Source organism: Pelobates fuscus, chromosome 5 (genome assembly GCF_036172605.1).
Source record: "Pelobates fuscus isolate aPelFus1 chromosome 5, aPelFus1.pri, whole genome shotgun sequence".
NCBI classification, from domain to species: domain Eukaryota; kingdom Metazoa; phylum Chordata; class Amphibia; order Anura; family Pelobatidae; genus Pelobates; species Pelobates fuscus.
Window position 1 is genome coordinate 264,352,601 of NC_086321.1, and position 12,385 is coordinate 264,364,985.

Sequence of the window (12,385 nt, forward strand, 5' to 3'; positions counted from 1 at the left end):
TTGAGTGTCCTTGCAAAGAAAGGTGGCTATATTGGTCACTGATTTGTTTTTGTTTTGTTTTTGAATGTCAGTAATGTATATTTGTGAATGTTGAGATGTTATATTGGTTTCACTGGTAAAAAGAAATAATTGAAATGGGTATATATTTGTTTTTTGTTAAGTTGCCTAATAATTATGCACAGTAATAGTCACCTGCACACACAGATATCCCCCTAAAATAGCTAAAACTAAAAACAAACGAAAAACTACTTCCAAAAATATTCAGCTTTGATATTAATGAGTTTTTTGGGTTCATTGAGAACATGGTTGTTGTTCAATAATAAAATTAATCCTCAAAAATACAATTTGCCTAATAATTCTGCACTCCCTGTATATATATATATATATATATATATATATATATATATATATATATATATATATATATATAATTCTGATTGATACATCTGTTTAATAATTTTTTATAAGATCAAGATAGTCTCAGCCTAGTTTATGAACCTGACTGTGTTCACTGATCTCTTGATCTCATTTTGTGACTGCATACAGGACAAATGTCTGTCCAAGTAGTGTATGTGTCACACAGTACCAGGCCCAGACTGGCCATCGAACAAACGGGCAAATACCCGGTGGGCCGCAATGGCCATGGGCTAAGGCAAATAGGGGAGATCAAGAGATCTTCCCTGCCGGCACATGCAAAGCCAGCACTATTTGAGCGTAGATCTGAGTAGACCAAAGAACTCCATTACCTGCAGGGAGGGAGGAGAGAGGACCCCGAGGAGCAAGTCTGTAGCTCCACCAGGTTCACCTCACAAGATTGGTGCATTGCTGTGGCTCACAAGAGTGAGCTCTAGCCCCGCAGGCAGGTTCACTCACCACTACTACCACCAGGGATTACAGCAAGGCCCCACTCCCTGGCAAAAGGTAAGAAATGAGAGAGGATACACTGTTTTTTTAAATTTAATTACAAAAAAATACCATGTACAATATCTATGTATGAATCTGCCTCCCCCACACATCCAAGCAACCCTCTCACACACACAACACCCCTCTCACACACACTACATCCCTCTCACATACTGCACCATGTACACACACACACTACATTCCTGACATACACACTCTGGATACCCTATGCACATATAGGATTCCTTGTAAGCAAACACATAATACATTCCCCAAACGAACACTCTCTACAATTCTTACACATGCTACATCACCTACACACACACACACACTTACACACGCACACACACACACGCACAAACACGCACACACTTGTTGCATCCCCTATACATATTATGCCCTTATACACTCTCTTACACTCTCTACAGCCCTAGCCATGCATATTACACCACAAACACAACACAAGAGAACTGAAACAGACCTATTTGCACAATATCACACCACAAGCAACTCACTCTACACACACACACAATCCCATAAGCAGGCTCCAAACATATGCACAATACTCTTTCCTGGCCCTTTTGTCATCTTGAATCCCACTTATGGAGACACCAGTTACATGTTGCAAGCAAACAAAGTGCAAGCATGTTAATAAATTTGCTTGCACTGGCAGAACATATACAGGGCCTTTTTCTCATGCTAGAGCTCTTTAGGAAAGCTTAGTGCATGTTCTGCCCTGGGAAAGCATTGAACCAACATGCTCACTTTGAGAGGGGGCCGCTCTAAATAAAAAATGCCCGGGCCACATTTTTTCCCAGTACCCACAAGTTTGGTGGATCTTGGATGGCAGTGGAACAAATAAATTCTGCCTTTAACTTCATTGAAAAAGTGGGTGATCTTATAGCCAAAGACAGGTCATCCACAATTTTGATGAATGATAATGAACTGTATGCTTACAATAATACTCTTTTTAGAGTTGTTTTAGATCTGATTCATGGTTTTGGCTCAACTCTTTGACACACAACACATGCTGAAGCAAGTATACATGTAAAATGAAAACCAAACTCAAAATCTATGATTTCAAAATGTAAAGGAAAATGGTTGTCATGACTTACCTCGGCTCCCTCACTGCTCTATCATCACCTCCAAACTACAGAGACCCAAAAGCATGCATGCACAAATACTAGGGACAGGCCGTGACCTCTGATTTGATACATGTCACATTTCCCATACAACACAAGATGCCAGGGCAATGTGCACTTTCGAACCAGGCTGCAAGACAGCCCCTAGTTGCGGCTATGAAAGGAACACCTTCCCCTGATTACTATGGCAATCCCAAGCCTAATGACAGTCACACGACCAAAGGGGTATGCAGAGCCATGTAAGATGAAGTATGGCCTCTGATAGGCAAACTATTTAAACAATAAACAGCTGAGCTGTCATTGTTCAGTTGTTATGCAACAAAAATCATTCTCAACACCAGAATGGAAGTCATAGTTCTCCTTGGATCAAGAAGCTGTTATCCTACCTTTTAAAAATTATAGCCCTGATTATTATGTTTTTGCAAGTATTTATCCAGTTGATGTTTAACCCCTTAAGGACACATGACATGTGTGACATGTCATGATTCCCTTTTATTCCAGAAGTTTGGTCCTTAAGGGGTTAAACATCTATATAGACTCGGATAAAATCATATCTTCAGGCAGAGAATTCCACATCCTTATTGTTCTTACGGGGAAAAGGGCTTTTATAGTGATTTATGCATGGGCAGCCCTAAGTGGGCACCAGGCTCACATGATACTTTTTCAGATGAACACATTCACCTTTTTAGACGGAAATGTCCCTTTAGGCATCACATGTGATGCAAGCCACACCACTGTCATGCCCATATAAGTCTGCCCCCACTCTGTCTCTGCCTCATATCTCATAGTTAGCATATATATATTTGTAGCAATGTAGCCTTATAAAATTTAAAACAGAATACAACAAGAGTATCTGTGCCTGGGCATAATTCTCATATGCATTATACATTAATACAATACTATTTATTAGTACCCCTGTATCCCTAAACTGTTGTACTAAAAAAAAGTATCTTATAGCCTATTTCAATTTGATTACTTACTGCATGAGAGTCAAAAAGAGGTGACTGCCATCTCCATGTAATATAATTATAGGCACAGAATAAACATTAGGATTTTTCTGAGCTTTAATTTTTGAATAAAAGGATGGTAAATTTGCTTCATGGCTTTATTTCATAGTGCATCTCTTCGCCCAATCAAGGTAAAATGTGTTTATAATGCGTTGGCAGTTAAAGAGTTAAAGGCATTTAGAACTCTGTAAAAACATAAAAAAGTCTTCCAAACTTGAACTCTGCAATCTTATTTAAAATAAAGTCAATGTGAAAACATACAGAATTAATGTAGAATAACAACAACAAGTTGTTTCGTAACAAAATCCTTTTTGATATAGAGTTAAGATCAATGGAAAGTAATGGTTTCTGAGCACAAGATTGAGTTTCCTTTATTCATTCATCGTTCTGAAATTGCTTTTGGTCTCATTACTTGCATTGTTGCCCATGTAGGACGCAATGCATTCTCTACACAACAGGGAATGACCACAGGAATGGTCACGGTGCAAAATGAATTAGAAATCAGTTTCTCAAACAAGTATTTCCTTATCTTTTTAAAATGATCCATTTAACTGCAAAATAAATGGTGATTTAAAGGTCTATTTCTGTTTTTCAAAATGTTTTAAATGTCAAATGTCAATTGTAAAACCATAAGTATTTGAAACAAAAAAGATTCTATTTATCTTATATTTGTTTCATAGTGTATAGCTCAGTAAATATAACAACATTAAATTGAATTACCAAAGAAGATGATATTGAAAAGAAAGAAAATAAATCCCACAATTACTAGCATCCCACATCTCTTTGTAAATAGAGGCAGTTTTTTATTATCATGTATTCTCAACTGCTTTACCAGTTTGTAAATAGAAACATAGTGACGGCAGATAAGAACCATTTCGACCCATCTAGTCTGACCAATTTTCTAAATACTGGCCTTGGCCTTAGTCCCTGGCCTTATCTTATGGCTGTGTTAACCTCTACCACTTCAGCTGTAAGGTTATTCCATGCATCCACTACCCTCTCGGTAAAGTAATATTTCTCGATATTTTTTTTAAACCTTTGCCCCTCTAATTTAAGACTATGTCCACTTGTTGTGGTAGTTTTTCTTCTTTTAAATATAGTCTTCTCCTTTACTGTGTTGATTCCCTTTATGTATTTAAATGTTTCTATCATATCACCCTGTAATGATAGAACTGATATAGAAATAATATCATATCCACTCTCAATAACAGCTATAGAAAGAATTTATTGATGCAATAAGATGGAACTATTATATTAAATAAAATATTGCAAAGTACATTACTACATCATTAAAAGAAAGGTAAAGCTTCATGGCTGATAATTGTTATATCAAAAATAGTTCTGGTACATATGTGTTTTCTATCTTAATCATTTACACTATAGTTCACAGATCAATACCCTATACATTTTTACAGGGTTATTTACTAAAATGAGAATTCAAAGTCAATTCAAATTGAATTTCAGATTTAAGACCAGAGTAGATGAGTGGAAAGCATAGCTTAAAAATGATTTTTTTCAGTTTTGTTGATTTTGACCTCACATTTGAAATTCCCTTTGAATTCACCTTGAATTCTCACTTTATTGAATATGACCTATGCTATATTTCAGCACCTCTTTACTAAACTACAGATTTTATTTAACTGAAAAACAGAAGTGAACATTATAGGCAAACAGTGCTGATTCAGTTGCACTTTAGTTTTTATCAATTAGGTTTTCAGTTCACTGCAAGTTGATGTTTAGTTACCCTTTAGAGTTTCCCTTTTAAATAGGATATTAAGCAGTTACGTGATCGTTGCATATTTAGGTTACTGAATGTTAGATATTAGTAGGTGTAGGTTCCATTCCGGTCAAAATCTATTCTCAAAACTGGCACAGTGAATTGTGGGGAATTAAAAAATCAACAGGGGGATTTTTTTTACTCTAAAATACAACTTTTAAAACCTAAAAGAAAGCCTGCAAAATCTAAAAGTTTGTACTTGTGAGCTTATTTTGGCTGCATTGGCTTGAGAATAAAAATCTCATATAACAAAATGACATTTTGAGCCAAAAAGTCACTCACACAATCACATTAATGCTCCAAGGGAACTTTACTGGCAGCACTGGTTCTTGAAAAATTCTCAGTACAGCATATGGCATCTGCAAGCTTGGTATATTACATTATTACACATTCTACTTTCTAAAGTGACTTTTTTCTTTTCAACAGCTTGAGGTTGGTAAGAGGCCTAAAATTCAGTTTACGAGAGCCAAATTCAACAAAGAAAAAGCTCTCTTGTATTGCCACAGTCCTCTGACCCCAAAACACGAACTAAAGCCATCAAATTGTTTCTGGCTTGATTTAATAACAATTTGATACCTTAGTGAAATAAAATATGACAGGAATGTGTCATAATCCTTAGCATTTGTATATAAAAAAATGATTTGTGAATCTCCACTATAACAACAAACTATAGATTAAATGCACTTGCTCCAAATTCTGCAAAAAAAAAAGAAAGAAATGCTGAATGTTAGGGGACAGTATTTTTCTCTGCCTTTTTATGCTGCAATTGGTGGATCAAATGCTAAAGTGGCAAAGGAATCTGTAGTTGCAGAGTCAGCTAGGCTAACAAGTAGTAGCATACTTGTAAAGCACGCAATGCAGCGATTTCCCAAACACTGACTAGTACACTGTGTAGCAGCAACAGGACTAGTATATCCTGCAATAGTCCTTCTAGAATCCCCAAGAAGCAACTAAGGGAGAGATCAGCAGAATCTAGTTTGTTGGTGCCATTAGAGACAACCTTTACTGAAGTAGTGTCCCCAATGTCTGGTCTTGGTGGTGGTTAGTGATGTCCCAAACGGTTCGCTGGCGAATAGTTCCCGGAGAACATAGCATGTTCGCGTTCGCCACCGCGGGCGAGCACATGCGATGTTCGGTCCGCCCCCTATTCTTTATCATTGAGTAAACTTTGACCCTGTACCTCACAGTCAGCAGACACATTCCAGCCAATCAGCAGCTCACCCTCCCTAGCAGACCCTCCCACCTACAGGACAGCATCCATTTTAGATTCATTCGGAAGCTGCAATCATTTTTTTTTTTCAATTTAATATTATTATTTTTTTTGTGCATATAAATGTTACAAGCAGATACTCCCCCAGACACTCTGTATTACTGCAGATACTCCCCACAGACACTCTGTGTTACTGCAGATACTCCCTCCAGACACTCTGTGTTACTGCAGATACGCCCTCCAGACCCTCTGTGTTGCTGCAGATACTCCCTCCGGACACTCTGTGTTACTGCAGATACTCCCCCCAGACACACTGTGTTACTGCAGATACTCCCTCCAGAATCTCTGTGTTACTGCAGATACTCCCTCCAGACACTCTGTGTTACTGCAGATACTCCCTCCAGACACTCTGTGTTACTGCAGACACTCCATCCAGACACCCTGAGTTACTGCGGATACTCCCTCCAGACACCCTGTGTTACTGCAGATACTCCCTCCAGACACTCTGTGTTACTGCAGATACTCCAAACAGACACCCTGTGTTACTGCAGATACTCCCTCCAGACACTCTGTGTTACTGCAGATACTCCCTCCAGAAACTCTGTGTTACTGCAGATACTCCCTCCCGACACTCTGTGTTACTGCAGACACTCCATCCAGACACCCTGTGTCACTGCAGATACTCCCTCCAGACACTCTGTGTTACTGCAGATACTCCCTCCAGACACTCTGTGTTACTGCAGATACTCCCTCCCGACACTCTGTGTTACTGCAGATACTCCCTCCAGACACCCTGTGTTACTGCAGATACTCCCTCCAGACACCCTGTGTTACTGCAGATACTCCCTCCAGACACCCTGTGTTACTGCAGATATTCCCTCCAGACACTCTATGTTACTGCAGATACTCCCCCCCAGACACTCTGTGTTACGGCAGATACTCCCTCCAGACACCATGTGTTACTGCAGATACTCCCTCCAGACACCCTGTGTTACGGCAGATACTCCCTCCAGACACCCTGTGTTACTGCAGATACTCCCTCCAGACACCCTGTGTTACGACAGATACTCCCTCCAGACACCCTGTGTTACTGCAGATACTCCCTCCAGACACTCTGGATTACTGCAGATACTCCCTCCAGACACTCTGTGTTACTGCAGGTACTCCCTCCAGACACTCTGTGTTACTGCAGCTAGTCCCTCCAGACACCATGTGTTACTGCAGATACTCCCCCAGACACTGACACAGAGCAGAATAGGGACTGTTCCCCCTACATAGGGTCACTTGGCAGATATGGATTGACACCTGTCCTCAGGGACCCTGATACACACTGGGGGGGGACACCTACTGTCCAACCCCCCACCCCCACCCCTGCGCGGTGGGTGGGGGTCATAAATCACAATGGGATGACCTACTGTACTCCCCACGCCCCCACCCCTGCGCGGTGGGTGGAGGCCATACAAATAATGAGAAGGGGACCTACTGTCTTCCCCCCGGCCCCCACCCCTGCGTGGTGGGTGGGGGCCATAAATCACAATGGGGGAGGACCTACTGTCCTCCCCCCGCCCCCACCCCTGCGCGGTGGGTGGGTACCATAACAATAATGAGGGGGGGACCTACTGTACTCCCCCCCGCCCCCACCCCTGCGCGGTGGGTGGGGGCCATAAATCACAATCCTCCCCCCGCCCCCACCCCTGCGCGGTGGGTGGGCGCCATAACAATAATGAGGGGGGACCTACTGTCCTCCCCCCCGGCCCCTACCCCTGCGCTGTGGGTGGGGGCCATAAATCACAATGGGGGAGGACCTACTGTCCTCCCCCAGCCCCCATCCCTGCGCAGTGGGTCGGGGCCATAAAAATAATGAGGGGGGGACCTACTGTCCTTCCCCCCTGGCCCCCACCCCTGCGCGGTGGGTGGGCACCATAACAATAATGAGGGGGGACCTACTGTCCTTCCCCCCTGGCCCCCACCCCTGCGCGGTGGGTGGGGGCCATAAAAATAATGAGGGGGGGACCTACTGTCCTCCCCCCCTGGCCCCCACCCCTGAGCGGTGGATGGGGGCCCCAAAAAATAAAATAAGGGGGGGACCTACTGTCCCCCCCAGCCCCCACCACCGAGTGGTGGGTGGGGGCCCTAAATAAAAATCCCCCCAATCAAAGGTGACTAGGGGTCCCCAAGTCCCTAGTCACCCACCCCCTCACCCCAAAAGAAGTTACCCCCTACCTATCCCCCTCACCCTAAAAAATAGTGAGGGTGGAATAAAATAACTAACCTGTAAAGAAAAATTCAACTTACCATTTGACGTCTTCTTTTTTCTAAAATCTTCTTTTTCCAGCTCCATAAAAGGCCTTTTAAACATCCATAAGAACCGACGCAATTTAAAAAAAAAAAATGAGCGCAAAAAATAATAATCCATCTTCACCCATGGAGGGCTCCGCGCAGACTGAGCTCTGCAGGGCGGGGAAGGCTTATAAATCCTTGCCACGCCCTGCAATTAGGCTAAAAACACTCTGATCGAAAGAACTTTCCCACGCTGTGTAAAATGACACAGAGCACTCTGATTGGTTAGATTCCAAGCCCACCAATCAGAGCGATCTTTGTCATTTTACACAGCGTGGGAAAATTCCAAAGAACTTTCCCACGCTGTGTAAAATGACACAGAACACTCTGATTGGTTAGATTCCAAGCCCACCAATCAGAGTGCTCTTTGTCATTTTACACAGCGTGGGAAAATTCCAAAGAACTTTCCCACGCTGTGTAAAATGACACAGAACACTCTGATTGGTTAGATTCCAAGCGCACCAATCAGAGTGCTCTTTGTCATTTTACACAGCGTGGGAAAATTCCAAAGAACTTTCCCACGCTGTGTAAAATGACACAGAGCACTGTGATTGGTGGGCTTGGAATCTAACCAATCAGAGTGCTCTGTGTCATTTTACACAGCGTGGGAAAGTTCTTTGGAATTTCCCCCCGCTGTGTAAAATGACAAAGAGCACTCTGATTGGCTTAAACCAGCCAATCAGAGTGTTCTAAGCCTAATTGCAGGGCGTGGCAAGGCTTTTTTTTTTAATTACGTCGGTTCTTATGGCTTTTTATTTGGCCCTTTTTGGGGCTGAAAAAGAAGATTTTAGAAAAAAGAAGACGTCAAATGGTAAGTTCAATTTTTCTTTACAGGTTAGTTATTTTATTCCCCTTCACTATTTTTTAGGGTGAGGGGGGTAGGTAGGTGGTAACTTTTTTAGGGGTGGGGTGTGGGTGACTAGGGGCTTGGGGACCCCTAGCCACCTTTGATTGGGGGGGGATTTTTATTTAGGGCCCCCAACCACCACTCAGGGGTGGGGGCTGGGGGGGACAGTAGGTCCCCCCCTTATTGTTTTTTTTATGGCCCCCAACCACCGCGCAGGTGTGGGGGCCGGGAGGGAGGACAGTAGGTCCCCCACTCATTATTTTTATGGCCCCCACCCACTGTGCAGGGATGGGGGCAAGGGGAGGACAGTAGGTCCCCCCCTCATTATTTTTATGGCCCCACCCACCGCACAGGGGTGGGGCCGGGGGGAGGACAGTAGGTCCCCCTCTAATTATTTTTATGGTCCACACACACCGTGCAGGGATGCAGGCAGGGGGAGGACAGTAGTTCCTCCCCCCATTGTGATTTATGGCCCCAACCCACCGCTCAGGGGTGGGGGCCGTTGGGAGGACAGTAGGTCCCCCCTCATTATTTTTATGGCCCCCTCCCACCACGCAGGGGTGGGGGCGGAGGGAGGACAGTAGGTCCCCCCCAGTGTGTATCAGGGTCCCTGAGGACAGGTGTCAATCCATATCTGCCAAGTGACCCTATCTAGGGGGAACAGTCCCTATTCTGCTCTGTGTCAGTGTGTATCAGGAATCCTTAGGATAGGTGTCAATCCATATCTGCCAAGTGACCCTATGTAGGGGGAACAGTCCATATTCTGCTCTGTGTCAGTGTGTATCAGGGTATCTGAGGACAGGTGTCAATCCATATCTGCCAAGTGACCCTATGTAGGGGGAACAGTCCCTATTCTGCTCTGTGTCAGTGTGTATCAGGGATCCTTAGGATAGGTGTCAATCCATATCTGCCAAGTGACCCTATGTAGGGGGAACAGTCCCTAATCTGCTCTGTGTCAGTGTGTATCAGGGATCCTTAGGATAGGTGTCAATCCATATCTGCCAAGTGACCCTATGTAGGGGGAACAGTCCCTATTCTGCTCTGTGTCAGTGTGTATCCGGGATCCTTAGGATAGGTGTCAATCCATATTTGCCAAGTGACCCTATGTAGGGGGAACAGTCCCTATTTTGCTATGTGTCAGTGTGTATCAGGGATCCTTAGGATAGGTGTCAATCCATATCTGCCAAGTGACCTTATGTAGGGGGAACAGTCCCTATTCTGCTCTGTGTCAGTGTGTATCCGGGTCTCTGATGACAGGTGTCAATCCATATGCCAAGGTGTCAATATGTCATATGTCAGGTGTCAATCCATATCCATTGTGATTTAGGAATGTTAGGTGATTTATGCCCTTTATGGATTAAAACCAGACTCTGCATCAACTGTGTAATTTTCCATTAATGCCACAGTCCAGGTGTTAGTCCCCTTGAAACAACTTTTCCATCACTATTGTGGTCAGAAAGAGTCCCTGTGGGCTTTAAAATTTGCCTACCCATTGAAGTCTATGGTGATTCGCGAACCGAAAATTTTGTGTTCGCGACATCACTAGTGGTGGTGAAGCAGGAGAGCATTCTGCTATTTTTCTAAAACTGCAGACATAATTTATTTATCTTTTTCCCAGGAAGAAATCAACTATGATTCAGAGGAATTACAAGAGGAGAGTGGCTAGGCAGTAGTCTCTACCTTGTCTAAGTCCATTTCTGCCTGCTTTTGAAATGCATCTTCCAATTGACATAGTTGTAATACCATCTGCTACCAGTGCCACAAGAAGCTCACTCACTTTCATTATTATTCACTAAAGCTTTGTGCCACCCATTTCATTAGCATTAGTCAACCAAGTGCTTGTGTAGAGTCTACTTAATGAGGTAGGGTACAGCTTCAATGAACAAGCCCTTTTTTCTTTAACTGTGTGCTGTACATGTGTGCGAGCACTATGCAGTTCACCGTGTGTTATTTGTAGTCTAGTGTTTGATCTTAATGTCACACAATAACATTACAGTAGTAGTAAACGCACCAAACAGCAATCCATATTTCAACATAAGCATAAGGCAAGGTGAAACCACTACAATGACAAGCATTCTTTAAAAACGGGAGCAACAGCAGCAGCTCCTCCACTATTAGGAAGAGCATGGAAGATGTTGATAATAGTGCCAGTTGATGACAGAGGCAGGTTGGAAAGGAACAGTTGAACTGCTCTTTATGGCAGGGAAGTATCCACCAGCCCACTCTTCAACATTGTGTTGGATTTCATTCCAGGGTCATGTTAATACATCAGCCTAATAATATCACCACCTGATTGTCCAAATTTATGGACTGCTCTGACCAGTATACCTCTCTTTTCTTGACAGTGCACTGGTTACTGTTCCTGGTGCCTGGGTATAGTGGTAGTAGTGGAGGATATCCACTCTTAATGAAAACCATATTTGAGCATTGCAAGAGGATTGGCGTGCAATCCCACAATATATTGAGGGCTAGCCAACTCTAGAGACAGAAACAAGAGAAAATGTGGCTTTCCATACACCGTCTATGACAGGTTGTCAGCATGCGGTGAAACTCTGGAAACTCTGGAAAGACTTTTGGAACAGCAAAGAGCAATCTATAGTTTATTGTCCCACCCCTTCACTGGCATTGATTCCCCTCCAGGGCATAAGGATTGGACAATAATAAGGAAGCTACTGTCAGTTCTATTTCATTTGGAGACGTAACAGAAAATTTGAGACACAGAAGTGCCAGTTTGGGGAAGGCCATCATAGGCACATGTTTCCTCTGATTAAGGACTGAAGAGTGTGTTATGAAATTTTCTTATGATTGTATGGCTCTATTAGTGACCTTTCAATTTTTCATTAGTAAGTGCATGGTAAATTTTTTCTATAGTTCTAATGGACATCACTAATGTGGCATGTTTTTTTTTTTTTTTTTAAACCAACTATTTGGTGCATGTAGGAAAGTAGAAAGTATTTAGTGCATGTATGAAAGTAACTGCCATGCTCCATATTCCATATTAGGTTCTCTTCTGAGGCACCCATTGCCATTCTGGTCTTCTAGGCAAAGGGGTGGATGGCGTCAGTGTCGAAAAATATATACATTTTCAATTGTGCATGGAGGGAGATCCAGAGCCTAGAGAAAAGGATTCACATCATTTAAGCTATGTATACAATGAGT